Source organism: Eleutherodactylus coqui, chromosome 2 (genome assembly GCF_035609145.1).
Source record: "Eleutherodactylus coqui strain aEleCoq1 chromosome 2, aEleCoq1.hap1, whole genome shotgun sequence".
Taxonomy (NCBI): Eukaryota; Metazoa; Chordata; class Amphibia; order Anura; family Eleutherodactylidae; genus Eleutherodactylus; species Eleutherodactylus coqui.
Genome location: NC_089838.1, coordinates 110,170,479 through 110,188,961, shown reverse-complemented (window position 1 = coordinate 110,188,961; position 18,483 = coordinate 110,170,479). Strand labels below are relative to the sequence as shown.

The following is an 18,483-nucleotide window of genomic DNA, read 5'->3' as shown; positions in this document are numbered from 1 at the left end:
AGCTGTAACAGCTGTGGCAGAGAAGAACGATGTTTGCCCATTGAATTCAATGGAGCCGGCAATACAGCAGGTTCCACTGAAAGCAATGGGCTTCCGGCGATCGCGGGATGAATTGTCGGGAAGGGCATAAATATATAAGCCCTTCCCTGCAATTCATCCAGAAATGTGTTACAGTAAAAATATGTACCGTATATACCGGCGTATAAGGCGACGGGGCGTATAAGACGACCCCCCAACTGTCACCTTATACGCCGGGAATACAGCGGAGCAAAGAATAAAAATCATTACTCACTTCTCCTAGTGTTCTGCGGCGCTGCTGCAGGCTGTCGCTGCCTCCTGGTCCCCAGCAGAGCATTGCTTTCTGGACACAGGGCTTGAAATCCCCGCCTCCAGAAAACACACGTGCCTTCAGCCAATCAGAGCCGTTCAATGACATCATTGTCATTGGCATTGTCATTGTCTATTTATAAGTGCGTCTGCCAGAGGAACCGCAGGCACACACTGCAGAGGGTTGGCACGGCTAGGCAGCGACCCTCTTTAAAAGGGGCGGGGCGATAGCCCACAATGCTGTACAGAAGCAATGAGAAATCCAATCCTGTGCCACCTCCATCTGGAGCTGCACACGTGGGCATAGCAATGGGGAACCTATGTGCCACACACTATTCATTCTGTCAAGGTGTCTGCATGCCCCAGTCAGACCGCGGTTTTTTATAAATAGTCACAGGCAGGTACAACTGGGAATCCCCAACTCCGCAATGGGAATTCCGTGTGCACCCACAGCATGGGTGGCTCCCTGGAACCCACCCGCTGTACATAAGTGTATCCCATTGCAGTGCCCTGGACAGCAGAGCTAACGTCAGATGAAATGCAGGTGGGCTTCGGCCCACACTGCATGCCCCAGTCAGACTGGGGTTCTTTAGAAGTGGACACAGATGCATTTACAACTCCCTGTGGACCCACAGCATGGGTGGCTCCCTGGAACCCACCGGCGGTACATAAAAATATCCCATTGCATTGCCCATCACAGCTGAGGTAATAATGTCATGTTTAATGCAGGTGGGCTTCGGCCCACACTGCATGCCCCAGTCAGACAGGGGTTCTTTAGAAGTGGACACAGATGCATTTACAACTCCCTGTGGAGCCACAGCATGGGTGGGTGCCAGGAAGCCACCGGCGGTACATAAAAATATCCCATTGCATTGCCCATCACAGCTGAGGTAATAATGTCATGTTTAATGCAGGTGGGCTTCGGCCCACACCGCATGCCCCAGTCAGACTGGGGTTCTTTAGAAGTGGACACAGATGCATTTACAACTCCCTGTGGAGCCACAGCATGGGTGGGTGCCAGGAAGCCACCGGCGGTACATAAAAATATCCCATTGCATTGCCCATCACAGCTGAGGTAATAATGTCATGTTTAATGCAGGTGGGCTTCGGCCCACACTGCATGCCCCAGTCAGAGTGGCGTTCTTTAGAAGTGGACACAGATGCATTTACAACTCCCTGTGGACCCACAGCATGGGTGGGTGCCAGGAAGCCACCGGCGGTACATAAAAATATCCCATTGCATTGCCCATCACAGCTGAGGTAATAATGTCATGTTTAATGCAGGTGGGCTTCGGTCCACACTGCATGCCCCAGTCAGACTGGGGTTCTTTAGAAGTGGACACAGATGCATTTACAACTCCCTGTGGACCCACAGCATGGGTGGGTGCCAGGAAGCCACCGGCGGTACATAAAAATATCCCATTGCATTGCCCATCACAGCTGAGGTAATAATGTCATGTTTAATGCTGGTGGGCTTCGGCCCACACTGCATGCCCCAGTCAGACTGGGGTTCTTTAGAAGTGGACACAGATGCATTTACAACTCCCTGTGGACCCACAGCATGGGTGGCTCCCTGGAACCCACCGGCGGTACATAAATACATCCCGTTGCAGTGCCCAACACAGCTGATGTAACATCAGCTGTAATGCAGGTGGGCTAAAAATTAATTTGATTACACTGTAGGCGAGGGCCCCCAAAAATTGGTGTATCAACAGTACTAATGTACATCAGAAAAATTGCCCATGCCCAACCAAGAGGGCAGGTGAAACCCATTAATCGCTTTGGTTAATGTGGCTTAATTGGTAACTAGGCTTGGAGGCAGCCCAGTTAAAATAAAAATTGGTTGAGGTGAAAGTTTCAACGCTTTAATGAGTATTGAAACGCATAAAAATTGTTTAGAAAAAATATATGACTGAGCCTTGTGGGCCTAAGAAAAATTGCCCGTTCGGCGTGATTATGTGAGGTTTCAGGAGGAGGAGCAGGAGGAGGAGGAACATTATACACAGATTGATGAAGCGAAAAGGTCCACGTTTTTGATGGTGATAGAGAACAATGCTTCCATTGTTCTAGGGGGCAGAGGCGTCACGGAGGACGGTCGTACGATCGGCTACGTACTCCCTCACCATCCTTTTACAGTGCTCCCGCCGACTCAGTCGTGACTGGGGAGCAGTAACACAGTCTTGCTGGGGAGCCATAAAGCAGTCAAGGGCCTTAAAGAGTGTTGCCCTGCCTGTGCTGTACATGCTGCCTGATCTCCGCGCCTCCCCTGCTACCTGGCCCTCGGAACTGCGCCTTCGGCCACTAGCGCTGTCGTATGGGAATTTTACCATCAGTTTGTCCGCCAGGGTCCTGTGGTATAGCAACACTCTCGAACCCCTTTCCTCTTCGGGTATGAGAGTGGAAAGGTTCTCCTTATACCATGGGTCGAGCAGTGTGTACACCCAGTAATCCGTAGTGGCCAGAATGCGTGTAACGCGAGGGTCACGAGAAAGGCATCCTAACATGAAGTCAGCCATGTGTGCCAGGGTACCTGTACGCAACACATGACTGTCCTCACTAGGAAGATCACTTTCAGGATCCTCCTCCTCCTCAGGCGATACACGCTGAAAGGATGACAGGCCAGCAGCATGTGTACCCTCACCAGTGGGCCAAGCTGTCTCTTCCCCCTCCTCCTCATCTTCCTCCTCCTCCTCCTCCTCACCGCGCTGAGATATAGACAGGAGGGTGCTCTGACTATCCAGCGACATACTGTCTTCCCCCGGATTTGTTTCCGAGCGCAAAGCGTCTGCCTTTATGCTTTGCAGGGAACTTCTCAAGAGGCATAGCAGAGGAATGGTGATGCTAATGATTGCAGCATCGCCGCTCACCACCTGGGTAGACTCCTCAAACTTTCCAAGGACCTGGCAGATGTCTGCCAACCAGGCCCACTCTTCTGAAAATAATTGAGGAGGCTGACTCCCACTGCGCCGCCCATGTTGGAGTTGGTATTCCACTATAGCTCTACGCTGCTCATAGAGCCTGGCCAACATGTGGAGCGTAGAGTTCCACCGTGTGGGCACGTCGCACAGCAGTCGGTGCACTGGCAGATTAAACCGATGTTGCAGGGTGCGCAGGGTGGCAGCGTCCGTGTGGGACTTGCGGAAATGTGCGCAGAGCCGGCGCACCTTTCCGAGCAGGTCTGACAAGCGTGGGTAGCTTTTCAGAAAGCGCTGAACCAGCAAATTAAAGACGTGGGCCAGGCATGGCACGTGCGTGAGGCTGCCGAGCTGCAGAGCCGCCACCAGGTTACGGCCGTTGTCACACACGACCATGCCCGGTTGGAGGCTCAGCGGCGCAAGCCAGCGGTCGGTCTGCTCTGTCAGACCCTGCAGCAGTTCGTGGGCCGTGTGCCTCTTATCTCCTAAGCTGAGTAGTTTCAGCACGGCCTGCTGACGCTTGCCCATCGCTGTGCTGCCGCGCGACACCGACTGCTGGTGACGTGCTGCTGCTGACACATCTTGATTGTGAGGTAGAGGTTGCGTTGGAGGAGGAGGGTGGTTTAGTGGAGGTGGCATGCACAGCCGCAGATACCAGCACCGATCTGGGGCCTGCAATTCTGGGGGTGGGTGGGACGTGAGCGGTCCCAGCCTCCACTAAATTCACCCAATGTGCCGTCAGGGAGATATAGTGGCCCTGCCCACCTGTGCTTGTCCACGTGTCCATTGTTAAGTGGACCTTGCTAGTAACCACATTGGTGAGGGCGCGTACAATGTTGCGGGAGACGTGGTCGTGCAGGGCTGGGACGGCACAACGTGAAAAATAGTGGCGACTGGGGACAGAGTAGTGCGGAGCCGCCGCCGCCATCATGTTTTGGAAAGCCTCAGTTTTCACAAGCCTGTATGGGAGCATCTCCAGGCTCATTTATTAGGCTATGTGCACGTTTAATGCTTGAGCGTGCGGGTGCATGGCGGCGTATTTGCGCTTTTGCTCCAATGCTTCTGCTAGCGACAGCTGGACGCTGCGCTGAGAGCCATAGCTGGATGGGGCTGAGGACAGCAGAGGTGAGGGTGTGGGTGCAGGCCGGGAGGCGGTCGTGCCTGTGTCCTGAGAGGGGGGTTGGATCTGAGTGGCAGGTTGGGGCACAGGGGGAGAGGCAGTGGTGCAACCCGGAGGCGGTGAACGGCCTTCGTCCCACCTTGTGGGGTGCTTGGCCATCATATGACTGCGCATGCTGGTGGTGGTGAGGCTGGTAGTGGTGGCTCCTCGGCTGATCTTGGCGCGACAAAGGTTGCACACCACTGTTCGTCGGTCGTCCGCGCTCTCAGTGAAAAACTACCACACCTTTGAGCACTTTAGCCTCTGCACGGTGGCTTGGCGCGAGGGGGTGCTTTGGGAAACAGCTGGTGGATTATTCACTCTGGCCCTGCCTCTACCCCTGGCCCCCCCACTGCCTCTTCCAACCTGTCCTGCAGCTGCACTTGCCTCCCCCTCTGAAGACCTGTCCTCAGTTGGCTTATCAAACCAGGTGGGGTCAGTCACCTCATCGTCCAGCAACTCTTCCTCCGAATCCTCTGTGCGCTCCTCCCTCGGACTTACTCCAATTACTACTGCCTCACTGATAGACAACTGTGTCTGATCATAATCATCGACCTCCTCACCCACCGAAAGCTCTTGAGACAGTTGCCGGAAGTCCCCAGCCTCATCACTCGGACCCCGGGAACTTTCCAAAGGTTGGGCATCGGTCACGACACACTCCTCAGGTGGGAGAGGAACCATTTTTTCCCAATTAGCATTGGGGCCCGAAAACAGTTCCTGGGAGTCTGCCTGCTCATCCGAATTTGTCATTTTCATGGAGTGAGGAGGCTGGGAGGAAGGAGGAGCAGCAGCGAGAGGATTCAGAGTTGCAGCAGTGGACGGCGTAGAAGACAGATTCCTGTAGACATTGCTGGATGCCATCTGTCATTCAGCTGAGAGCTGCCCCTGATTGGTCCCTGCGCTGAGCCAATCAGAGGCAGCACTCACTAACCCATTCATGAATTCATGAATGGGTGTGAGTGAGAGCTGCCTCTGATTGGTAAGGCTGTGACCAATCAGAGGCAGCTCATTCAGCAGGCGGGGATTTTAAATCCCCGGCTGCTGAATACTACTCACAGCAGTTCATGAGAACTGCCGGCCGGCCGCGGCTGAACTCCGTCTGCCGGGACAAGGTGAGTACATTTTTTTTTAAAATTTTTACACAGTTTTGGATGATTTTCAGGGAAGGGCTTATATGTTTAAGCCCTTCCCGAAAATTCATCCCGCGCTCGCCGGCAGCCCATTGCTTTCAATGGAGCCGGCTCTATTGCCGGCTCCATTGAATTCAATGGGCTAACATCGTTCTTCTCTGCCACAGTTGTTACAGCTGTGGCAGAGGAGAACGATCTTTATGCTGACAGTGCGGGGGGGGGGGGGTCTCACTCTTGCCACTATTGTGACTTAATAGTGAGACCTCGGAGCCTGCAATGCAGCCCTGCATGTTGCTCCTCGCCTGCCCTATCCTATTTCTGTGTTTTTTACATGACTTTGGTGATTTGCTAAGATTTTCACAAATGAAAACCTTAGCGGAGCACCAGTCATATACAAAAATGCTCGAGTCGCCCATTGACTTCAGTGGGGTTCGTTACTGGACAGGTAAGATTGAACCTTCTTTCCCCAAAAATTATTTATAGGTAGCGATCCAGTTGAGTAGAAGAACTAGAACTCGGGCCCTGTTATCTGCAGTGGAAGATCTAGGGACATAGCCATGCTGTCTACCAGCAATTAAAATAAAAAGATTCAAGCGCTAAACAAAATTTTGTCCCAAAACTGGAGGGTCGATTAAAGGAGATTACAACTTTTTATAACAATGAAAGCATAACTTGGTATAGTTAAGCCGTTGAGTAATAAAACCTTTGGAAGTATGACGTCTATGCTAGTCCATGACAGGTCATGATTTGACTATAAGTACATCAATAAACAACGTGTGACATTTTTCTCTTTTGCAAACAAAACATAAAAGTGGCACTGTGCCTTATACTGTCTTACAGGAGGCAGTGTGAGAGGCACTCAAATGGCAAATTTATGCCAAAATGACATTTCTTTATCCTTCAGTGATTAAGAGGTCATGTTTAATGTCAGTGGGTGGAGACAAAGGCCAGGTTCTAAGGTATAAATATTCTAATTCTTAGAGGTTGTTCAATTCAATTCCAGGTTATCTTTGGATATTCCTTCAGAATAACCTCAATTGACCATCTCCCATCATGAAGGTTGCAATTGCCTTTCTGTTTGTAGCGCTAAGCTGCTTCACAAGTAAGTTATTTTCATAAACTTTAAACAGCATAAAATCTAATAATGCAATATTGGAATATCAGTGTGAGCCATGTTTAGTGGTAATTTAGAAAAACTGTAAAAACTGATCTTACATTTTTATTAAATGCTATGTAATGTAAAATACCATAGATTATAGATATTGAAATTATGTAACAAATAGACATAAACTGGTTATAACATCATTTTTCAACATCTGTTGCTCAGATTCAGGTGATGCACTTTTACCAAAGAAAGGTGAGTAATGACTGCCATTAAATGAGCTTATTTGGGAATGGATTATATTTTCTGGTTTTGCTGCATTTTTATGCAATTGTTATCATAATAATCTTATTTATATATATTTATATTGCCAATATATTCCGCAGTGCTTTATAAATCAGGGACACATACATAAAATAAGTCATGATATATGTATTAAACTGATGTGCAGCTTGAACCCTAGGGGTGAGGACCCTGCTCAGAAAAGTTTACAGTCTATAAAAAAGTAGTGGTGACAAGTAGTATAAAAGCTTGCTTTGTACAGCCCGGAGGAACAGAAGGGGAGGAGTTGAGGAATATATGTATAAATATACACATGTATAAATTGTGTGTGTGTAAACAGGTAAGAAGGGCAATGGGGTGTGTGGAGCATACAGTGAGAAGAAGGGAATCAGGTTTGCAATAGAGAGCGTAGAAGCAGGGTAGATGGAAGAGAATGTAGAAGAGTAGATGCAGAAGAGTTGAGATTAGGGAATATGGTAGGCCTCCCTAAAAAGATGTGTTTTAGGGCATGTTTATGTAGATGCAATAAACACATACTGGTTATAACTATTTTCCACATCTGTTGCACAGGTCCAGCAAAAACAGGGGGAATGAAGAAAGGTGAGGAATCACTGTCATTAAACTGCTTATTTCGGCCTGGATTATATTTTCTGGTTTTGCTGCATTTTGATGCAATTGTTATAATAATAATAATCTTTATTTATATAATTCCAATGTATTTCATAGTGCTTTACAAATAAGAGGAAGCATCCACAAAATAAGTCATGACATATAGTGTTAAACTGATGTGCAGCTTGAACCATAGGGGTGAGGACCCTGCTCACAAAAAATTACACACTATAAGAAAGTAGTGGTGACACAAGATTTACAAAAGCTTGTTTCTACAGCCCGGTAGAATAGGGAGAGGGAGTGGGGGAGAAGTGGGTGGAATATATATAATATACATATAGGGTACTGAACATACACACACACATATGTATATATATATATATATATATATATATATATATATATATATATTGTGTGTGCAAAACAGTTTAGATTTTTAGATGTGTTTTTAGGGTATGTTTAAATTGTTAGCCTAAAAAGTGCTTTCACACAAGTGGAATTATTTTGCAAGACACGCTGAAAGATGCAGAAAATTCTGCACAAAAATCTGCATGTAGACATGTAGCTGTTGCGGCGGATTTCACAGATGCAGATTAAAGCTGCTGCTATCTGAACATCTTGCGGACTGATTCTGTCCCTACAACGATCATGGAGTTTAAAGACAGGAAAACTATCATTGTAAACTTTGTTATGATCCATTCCCAGCTCTGAATAAAAAATGAACCAAATGTGAGCTGTAAATTAGGCGAGTGTCACTCCCGGTTGTTTTTGTTACTCATGCATAGAGCCATCTGTTTAACTACTAGATCCTAATAAATGTTATGTAATGCAATGCACTGCAGTTTATAGATTTAGACTAGACTTTATGTAAAACGGATTCTTGCATAATTTTCCACATCTGTTGCACAGGTCCAGGACATCATGGTGGAATGAAGCAAGGTGAGTAATCACTGCCATTAAACTGCTTACTTAGACCTGGATTATATCTTCTGGTTTTGCTACATTCTGATAATAATAAACTTTATTTATATAATGCCAATGCACTTTGTAGTGCTTTACGAATCAGAGGAAACATACACAAAATAAGTAGTGACATACAGTATTAAACTAATGTGCAGCTTGAACCCTAGGGGTGAAGACCCTGTTCACAAAAACTTACAGACTGTACAAAAGTGGTGGCGACACAAGAGGTATAAAAGTCTGTTCTGTACAGCCTGGGAGGAAGAGGGGGTGAGGAATATATATATATATTTATATATATATATATATATATATATATATATATATATATAATTTGTGTGTCTGTGTCGATCACCAGCCGTGTTCGCATGAACACAGCTAAGAGGTGTAATGGGGTGCGTGGGGCATACACTGGGAAGATGGAAGTCAGGTTTCCAATGGAGAGTGTAGAAGCAGCGTAGATGGAGAAGAGTTTAGATTAGGGAATATAGTAGGCCTCCCTAAAAGTGATTTTAGGGTACGTTTAAAAGGGTGCTTTCACACAAGCAAATTATTTTGCAAGACACACTGAAAGACGCAGAAAATTCCCTACCAAACTCTGCATGTAGACATGTGGCTATTGGAACGGAATTCTACAGAATCAGATTGTTCACCCTTTGCTGATTTTTTAAAAATAGTTTTTATTTATTTAGTTACAGAATAGGAAATCATGCAGTTTTCTAATATATATGTCTGTAAAATTCTTCTCTCATCCCTCCTTATACCAGCACAGTGGCCCCTATCTGCACAGTATAATAGTATAGTCCATGGACAGGCCTGTCCATAGTAATGGCTGTCAGTACTGTGATCCTTGGTGTTACACTCACACTGATCAGGTTTCTAATAGGTGAATAGCAGATTACCGAGGAGCAGAACTCACACACTATTACTAGCTGTAGTGTCATCATGTCTGTCATTGTAACTGCTCACAAAAAACACAACCGTCTCCAGGTGATGCTTACATGATGTCATTAATAAAGTCAACTGAAATAGAAAACCACCACAAAGAGGAGATGGGGAAAAATCTAAGAGATGCTTCTCCGCAAGCACTGACAGACATGAAGAGACAGCAGGTAGTAATACTGTGTGAGCTCTGCTCCTCGGTGATCTACTATTCACCTACTAGATGCCTGATCAGAGGGAGTTGAACACAACTCAATGATATGTTAGGTAGGTCACATGACTGACAGTCACTACTATGGACGGTCTAGTCCATGGACTATACCATTCTACTGGGAAGATAAGGGCCACTGCACTGGTATAAGAAATGGATGTGAACAGAATTATAAATAAGTGTATATTAGAAAATTATATGATTTTGTATTCTGTAACTTAATAAATAAAAAAATGTAAAAAGCAGTAGAGAGCGGGACAACCCCTTTAAGCTGCGGCTATACATAGTAACCTAGTAAAATAGTATGTTAGGTCGAATGAAGACAATGTCCATCTACGAACATCTTGCAGACTGATTCTGGCCCTTGTGAAACAATCTAAACAGTTATGGAGCTTAAAGACAGGGAAACTATCATTGTAAACTTTGTTTTGGATCCATTCCCAGCTCGGAATAAAAAAATGAATCAAATGTGAGTTGTAAATTAGGCACCCCCCTTGTCTTCTGCATTCTCTGCTTGCAGTGATCATCTTGCGCTATAAATGACACAACGATTATCACTCAAAAGTCGCTTAAAAGACATCTTTTGAGCAATAATCGTTGTGTCTAAATGGGCCTTTACTCCTGGTTGTATTTGTTACTGATTAGAAATGAGCGAACGTACTCGTTTAGGGCAATTTCGCAATTGAGCACCGCTTTTTTCGAGTAACTGACTACTCAGGTGAAAAGATTCGGGTGATGCCGGGGGGCAGGGGGCGGCGTGGTGGAGCGGGGGGTAGCAGTGGGGAACAGGGGCGAGCTCTCCCCCCCCCACTCCCCTCTGCAACCCCCCACTCACCCCCGGCACCCCCCGAATCTTTTCGCCCGAGTAGTCAGTTACTCGAAAAAAGCGGTGCTCAATTGCGGAATCACCCTAAACGAGTACGTTCGCTCATCTCTATTACTGATACATAGACTCCTCTGGTTAGCTAATAGATCGCGATTACAAAAGTCTCCTCTGTAGTCAGGTTCTATCAGTAGAAGCTCTCTTTAGGTTCTTCTCACACAGGCACACAGACCGTTCTCTTTAGTGATTGATCCTGCAGCTGTGTCCTTACACAGCAGACTGCAGTGACTGAGAAGAACCATCTCTAGCTTTACACTTTTCTACAAGGTTTTGAGCATACTGGAGTTGACTTTTCCTGTGCCTTTGAGTGAGTAGAGGTTACATAGATTGGAGTTTGGGCATAAACATCTTCAGCATTTAGTACGTGCCTTACTGTACAGGTCTTCTGCAGTCGTGGAGCATTTTTGACCAGTTGCCTCCTCAGGAATCTGGTGGCAGGCAGTAATACTTTCTGCCACATCCAGGTAGTGTAGCCAGTGTTCCTTTAAAGGAGATGTCCCGAGGCAGCAAGTGGGTCTATACACTTCTGTATGGCCATAATAATGCACTTTGTAATGTACATTGTGCATTAATTATGAGCCATACAGAAGTTATAAAAAGTTTTTTACTTACCTGCTCCGTTGCTAGCGTCCTCGTTCCCATGGAGCCGACTAATTTTTGGCCTCCGATGGCCAAATTAGCCGCGCTTGCGCAGTCCGGGTCTTCAGCAGTCTTCTATGGAGCCGCTCGTGCCAGAGAGCGGCTCCGTGTAGCTCCGCCCCGTCACGTGCCGATTCCAGCCAATCAGGAGGCTGGAATCGGCAGTGGACCGCACAGAAGAGCTGCGGTCCACGAAGGTAGAAGATCCCGGCGGCCATCTTCAGCGGTAAGTATTGAAGTCACCGGACCGCCGGGATTCAGGTAAGCGCTGTGCGGGTGGTTTTTTTAACCCCTGCATCGGGGTTGTCTCGCGCCGAACGGGGGGGGGGGTTTAAAAAAAAACAACCCCGTTTCGGCGCGGGACATCTCCTTTAACTTTGAACTTGTTTCAAACTGTATAGAAGATTCAGTACCTTCGCTTTTGTATCATTGTCCTTGTTTGTGTAAGGCAATGATGATCTCTGCTCTTAACTTTTTGGATCAGTCACTTGACAGTTATACTTTCAACATGCAATTAAACATCATGACCATCAATGCACAAGCGAGTCCAGTTATTTGATATGTTTTATCTCAAATGCAATGAATGCAACTAATGAATCTCTTGACTAGTTGCATCATCTATGTCTAATGGGCAATTTACATGGGCCGATTTTAGCTCAGAATCTCTTTCAAACAAACAAATTTGAGCAATAATCGTGCAGTGTAAATGCACAGAAATCGCTCACTATTCGTTCACAGATTTTTAAGCTGACTTTTTAGTCAGCTTAAAAACCATCATTGGATCCTAGGTTTGTCGTTCCGTGTAAACGCTCCCCGATCAGTGCTTCACATACAAGGTGAATAGCGGAGCGAGAAGCCCACGATCTTGTGGTGAAGTCTGTCAGCCTCTGAACAAGCGCTGATGGCCTTAGTGGTGACGTCAGTGCTCCTGCAGTCGTTTACCGATTGTCGACCCTGTGTAAAAGAACCATCAGACAATACTTGATTTGCAAACGTGTTCTTATGATGGATTCTATTCATGGGGTCGAATAATTCTGAGATGCAGTAGTCATTAACATGGCATTTTGTATTACATTTGGAGCAACTACTTGTAATATTACTTGGATTGGTCTGCTTAAATTGTTGTTGTTTGATTGTTTTTTGGTGAACAGCTGAAAGTTTGTAAATTTGAGAAATAAACCTAATTTGCAATGAGGGTTGAATAATTTTGATTGCAACTGCATTTCATTTTGTTTTATTTCACAGTTCCAAATTGTGAAACCATATTACCAATGAGTTGTCTTGAGGAATTATTGAAGGTAAGAATTTGAACACTTTGCAGTTTGAGACAACTTGTGTTAATATGATAGCCAATGTAATAACTAGCAAAAGTGCAGATCACTTTATTTCCTTAAAATGATGTCTTTTTGCTGAAAAATTACTTCAAAGCGCTGAACACTAGGTGGTCTCCCTTCTAATGTCCACTCCTGTATTTATGTGAAATGCCCTCTAGGAACAAAAACACAAGATGGAATACAAGAAGTGGAGGATGGTGATGAATTAAGGCCCATTTACACTGGGCAAATGTCAGGCAAATGATGCCCAATACTGGTCCCTGTGTGTTCTCGCTCCCATGCTGCTGCACAGGAGCGAATATTGCTTGCTCGCTCAGCAGGGAGATGGGGCGGCTGGAGGAGATTTCTCTCGTCACCCTCCCCCACCCTTCTTCATTCATCTTAAGTACTGAACAGCTGCTGTGTTAAGTGAATTGAGAGGGGCAGGGGAGAGCGAGGAGAGAAATCTCCTCCAGCTGCTCCGGCCCTTGCTGGCCGCTCTATGATCGAGCCATCAATATTCGCTTCTGTGTAACAGCACTGGAGCGAATATGTGTGGGGAAGAGTGTTGGGTATCGTTTGCCCGACATTCATCCAGTGTAAATGGGTTTTCTACCGGTTTCTCTTTATAATTTTCAGCTAGCTCCAGTAGCATGTCTGTGCATTCATTTTTACGGGCACAATACAGATGTAGCAGAATTTATCTTATCTGTGATAACTCGTATCAGGAAGTTATCCTATCTCAAACCATTAAAAAGCTGTTCTTTTATCTTAATACAACCAAAATCACTAAAAAGTAGTTAAAAGGGTAACATACTGTGGCACAGAAAGCTTTAATAACTTGTTAAAAGTCATATTAAATTCTGCTGCATCTGTATTGTGCCCGTAACAATTAATACACAGACATGCTACTGGAGCTAGCTGAAAATTATAAAAACAGCCCGTCAAAGAGAAACTGGTGGAAAATGCGGGCTGTAAATCGGTATGAGGCCTCTGGCACACTAGCATATTTGGGTCAATTTAGTGTTCATGTTAATTCACGGTCAGTACACAGATCCATTATTATTTCTTCTTGTCCATATCATGTATGAGTATGAGGACATGCAAATGTGTCCATGTGGTGTCCTATGCGAGTTGCATTCAAAGCTGTCGGGTGCAACTTGTGCATACAGTAAGTGTGCGCCCGGTCTACTGGTCAGAAATACTGCTCCCAGTACTCATATGGCAGCTTATTGTGAAAAGTCATCTGAAAGTGCAGCTGTACTTTACGTTTATTATTAGATGCTTCTCAAACAGCTAAGCAGATTTCCTATAATTCTATGAGAGTTTGTTTTTCCTACATCATGAAACTACTGCATACAGTGCCTAGTGTATGACAACAGTTCTCAATGTAAATCTCCAGAGAAAGCTTTGTGGATATATGTAGGCAGCAAAAATGTTAAAATAATGCTAGAAGGTTTTAGCTGTGAAGCCTGCATCATTATATAGTAGGCTGTAACTCGGCAAAAAAAACACTAATGCTATATTTGTGTTATGCTAGTAAGTGTTTATCTCTTTGACCTATATATGTAAAGTACAATATAATATGATGTTCTATAGTGAATATAATACATATGAACACAGCAATATTCATCACATCTGATATCTATCTATCTATCTATCTATCTATCTATCTATCTATCTATCTATCTATCTATCTATCGTTTATATACACTATACTATGTATGTGCTTATGTTTATCCTGATGAGGTTAAATGACATACAGAAGTAGATACAAAATAACAGATAGGTAACATTATCCTCCCATCAAGCTAAGAAATGTATCAGTAAATGTCCAGCTGCAGAGACCCTGCTAGTCACTCAAATAAAGGAGTTGAAACCCCTATAACCTTTTAGCTAAACAGAAATCCCTGTAGTTGGACCCCATCAATAACAAAGTGATAGTCCACCTATGGGGCATAACCATAAGGGATGCAGAGAGTGTGGTCACAGTCTTTGGTGGTCCATAAGGTTTCTCTTGCCCATATGAGGAAACCAGTACTATCAAAGAAGCATTATAGTTGGTGGCCATTGGGACCAAACAACCTCAATGTACACACACCTTTCTTTTTTATCCTACTCTGTATATGTATATGTGTGTATATATATATATATATATATATTATATATATATATATATATATATATATATATATATATATATATATTACCTTACTATGTGCATCCGTTTTCTCTTTGTAAACTTTTCATTTAGCTGAAATTCTCAAAATGAAAAAAAAATGGTGGGGCAATTTACGTTACTTACTTGGGCAAATTGTGCCAGAAAACTGTCTTTCATGTCTTGTACCATATTTAAGGCATGCCTCACAGGATAGGTATAGCTTAGCAAGGGCATGGATGTAGCACAAATGCGATAATGTGGCCCACAAAAATGTGCCAAAAAACTGTCATAAATGAAGCCAACTAATAGGTAAAATAAAGCTACAAATGTCTAAGGATGCACCAGATTAATCATCCACCGCTGTGATAAATCGGGCGCATTTTCAAAATTAAGTTGGCGCTATCACATCTTTGGATAGTACAAGTAAATCTGCCCCATTGTATACATAGAATTTAACATGTACAGTATGTGGTGAGAATTCCAGCTCATTAACATATTCTAAATTGTACAGTACAAAATTCTTCTATTATTATCATTCTAAGATATTAACTGTTACTAATTTTAATAGATTGATCTCCCACAAACTCTTGCTAAACTCCAAAAGATGCTTTGCAAGTACATGCAGGGGAAGGTATGTAATACTTCATATGTTATATGTACAAAATGATTATCTTGTTGCAAAAGCGATAACTATTTTTCAATAATTTGACATGTGCAAGAGATGCTAAAGAGCAGTAAGTTTTAAAATAGCTATTAGGGCTTATTCAGACGAGTGTATATCGGTTGTCATTTTCACGGTCGGCTGATATATGCTACCATCTTATGCATTGGATTCCAATGCATCAGATTACATAGGCATATTCCCGCAACATAAAAGTGATCAATGAGTGGAACAGGTTACCACAGGAGGTGGTGAGTTGTTCTTCAATGGAAGTGTTCAAACAAAGGCTGGACAAATATTTGTCTGGGATGATTTAGTGATCCTGCACTGAGCAGGGGGTTGAACCTGATGACCCTGCAGGTCCCTTCCAACTCTACCATTCTATGATAAGTGCCAATATAGCACTGGTCAGGAAAGATAGCATTGGAACTATCTTCTTGGCTTAAGTATGGCCGCTGCCATAGACTCCTATGGAGGGAATGACAGCGGCTAGAGAAGGGAGGTGGGAGGGAGTTTAGAACATGACTGCTAAACTCCCTCCCTCTTATCTCCTCCTCTCTCCTCCCCTCCAGCTGTTTGCAATGGGAGGGGGTGCGATGGGAGTGGAGCTAAGCTCCGCCCTGTCTTGTCCCTCCCATTAGTGCCTGTGGACAAGAGCGGGTAGGGGTGGGAGCTTAGCTCCACACTCATCCTGCCCCCTCCCATTGCAAACAGCCAGAGGGGAGGAGCGAGGCAGAGAGTCAGCGAAGGGGAGTAAAGGCGGAGACAGCATAGTAGAGCTAAACTGTCTCTGCCCGCCCAACAGCATTGCAGCCTCAGTGTATATGCGCTGGGCCTGTGCCATCTGAATGGGGACACAAACGTTAAATTTGTGCGCCCATTCATGCGGTTTTATGGTGTCGGCGGGGGCACGTAAAAAAGCATATGGCCATGTAAATCTAGCCTAAATATGTACCCAGTGCCTTCTATAAACACATTTATAGTATATTTTTATTGCAACCCCAATTACAAAAAACATTGGGATACTGTGTAAAATGTAACTAAATGTAAAAAAAGAATGCAATGATTTGGAAATCCCATATAACCATATTTTATTCACTATAAAACATAGAACACATTAAAAGGTGATCTACTAATAGGATTTGCAATATATGAGTTTCAAATTATGGTTTTAAGGGCAAAACCCTTCAAAACTCAAGACTGATTGAGAATATTGTTGGTGTGTGCTTTCCTTGCTGGCTCCAGATCACAGTAGAACACTCTTGTGTGGAAGGCCCACATTATCTATTGTTCCTAAGACTTCAAAAGAAAGCTGTAGTGAATTATTTTTCCATATGTTTTTAGTGAAATGAATGATCCTTCATACACTCTTGTACTCCAGTGATAGTAATTAGAGAAAAGCTGGTTTGCAGAAGATTGTTCACTTACTCCAATCTCCTCAGCTGCCGGGGCTCAGGCGTGTCCAGCCTTTCTTCTCCCTGCACCACTCTGACTCTGTTTCTGCAGGTGGGGATTTTAATTCCCTGCCTATTGAAAGGGCTGTATCTGATTGGCTGAGCGCTCAGCCAATTAGATACAGCCCTCAGCCATTCTCTGCATGACAGCTAAGTGCTGCCTGTGATTGGTCACAGCACTCAGCCAATCACAGGCAGGTCTTGGCCATTCATAGAATTCTATGAGTGGGCAAGAGCTGCCTGTGATTGACTGAGTGCTGTGACCAATTACAAGCAGCACTTAGCTGTCATTCAATAAATGGCCACAGTGCTCAGCCAATCAGAGGCAGCCCTTTCAGCAAGCGGGGATTTAAAATCAGTCAAAGCAGTGCAGGAAGAAGACAGACTGGATGCACCTGAGCCCTGGCAGCTTAGGAGAGGTGAGCATATATATATTTTTTATTTTTAACACGTTCTAGGGATGATTTTCAGGGAAGGGCTTATATTTAAAGCCCTTCCCCAAAAATCCCTGCAGGGCTTGCCGACAGCCTATTGCTTTTAATGGGACTGCAGAAGCGCCGGTCCCATTGACGGCAATGGGAGAACATTGCGATCCTCTGCCACAGCTGTGACAGCTGTGGCAGGGGATTCTTTACTCCCCACAGGAAGTTCCCCTGGCAATATTGTCAGTGTTCAGTGACAAGGAGACTCCCCGTGGGGAATATTTACACTTCAGCAGCGGAGAGGTGAGTATATATATATATATATATATATATATATATATATATATAGTTTTTACACAAACCACAGGTGATTTTCTTATATTTCAAGCCCTTCCCTGAAAATCACTGCAGGGGTTGCTGGCATCCCTATTGCGTTCAATGGGGTCACTGGCAACAGCCGTGGCCCCATTGAAAGCAATGCTGCACAGACCTGCATTCACGCACGTTTGTGCATGTACGTGGGTATGCAGTTTTGTGTGCACCTATGTACGGCACACACTTGTGTGAATGCACCCTAATGGGATAGTATGTATGAATCCTTTGAATTGAAAAATTAAATCATCATGGTGTATATAGCTGAATCATGTAGGATTGGTATTCTCATATTGTTTCTCTTTTTTTTCTTTGCAGGCACAACATAATACAGGTCTATACATAGAGTTCCTATGCGAAGTGCATGAGACACTGGTAATATTTTCAATATGTTACTTGAAAGCTTTTGCTCTTTTAGGGCTCAGTCAGATGATTTTTTTTTTTGTGCACGGATGTGCAAAATGTGCACGACCGAAGCTCCGTGCTACTGGTGCAGCTGTGCTTATAGAAGCGCAGCTGCTCCACGAAGGTCCCCTCTCACTGAACACTGTGACAGCACTGTCACAGTGTTCAGTGATGAGGGGACTTCCCGCGGGGATGAAGGAATCCCCTGACTAAGTTGTCACAGCTGTGGCAGAGGAGCATGATGTTCTCCTATAGCTTTCAATGGGATGCAGACAATCCCTGCAGTGATTTTTCGGGGAAGGGCTTGAAATATAAGCCCTTCAGGGAAAATAAGCCCTAGCTGAATGAAAAAAAAAATAAAAACATCACCTCTCTGGCACAGTTAGGGCTGCAGTTCCCTGGCATCCTGGCAGTGTTCTTCATCATTTTCTTCTAGCCAGGGATTTAAAATTCCTGCCTAATGGAAGCGCTGCCTCTGATTGGCTGAGCGCTGTGACCAATCAGCGGCAGCGCTCAGCTGCCATTCAATGAATTTA

General features: G+C 44.7%; 1 long non-coding RNA gene across 1 annotated transcript; it reads left to right on the top strand.

Moving 5' to 3' along the window:
* The first annotated feature begins 8,431 nt into the window (after positions 1-8,431).
* Positions 8,432-15,265, top strand: LOC136610621 (uncharacterized). The gene is made up of 3 exons (XR_010790131.1): positions 8,432-8,463; positions 12,405-12,457; positions 15,202-15,265. It is a non-coding gene; the product is annotated as an uncharacterized lncRNA (long non-coding RNA).
* Positions 15,266-18,483: the final 3,218 nt, after the last annotated feature.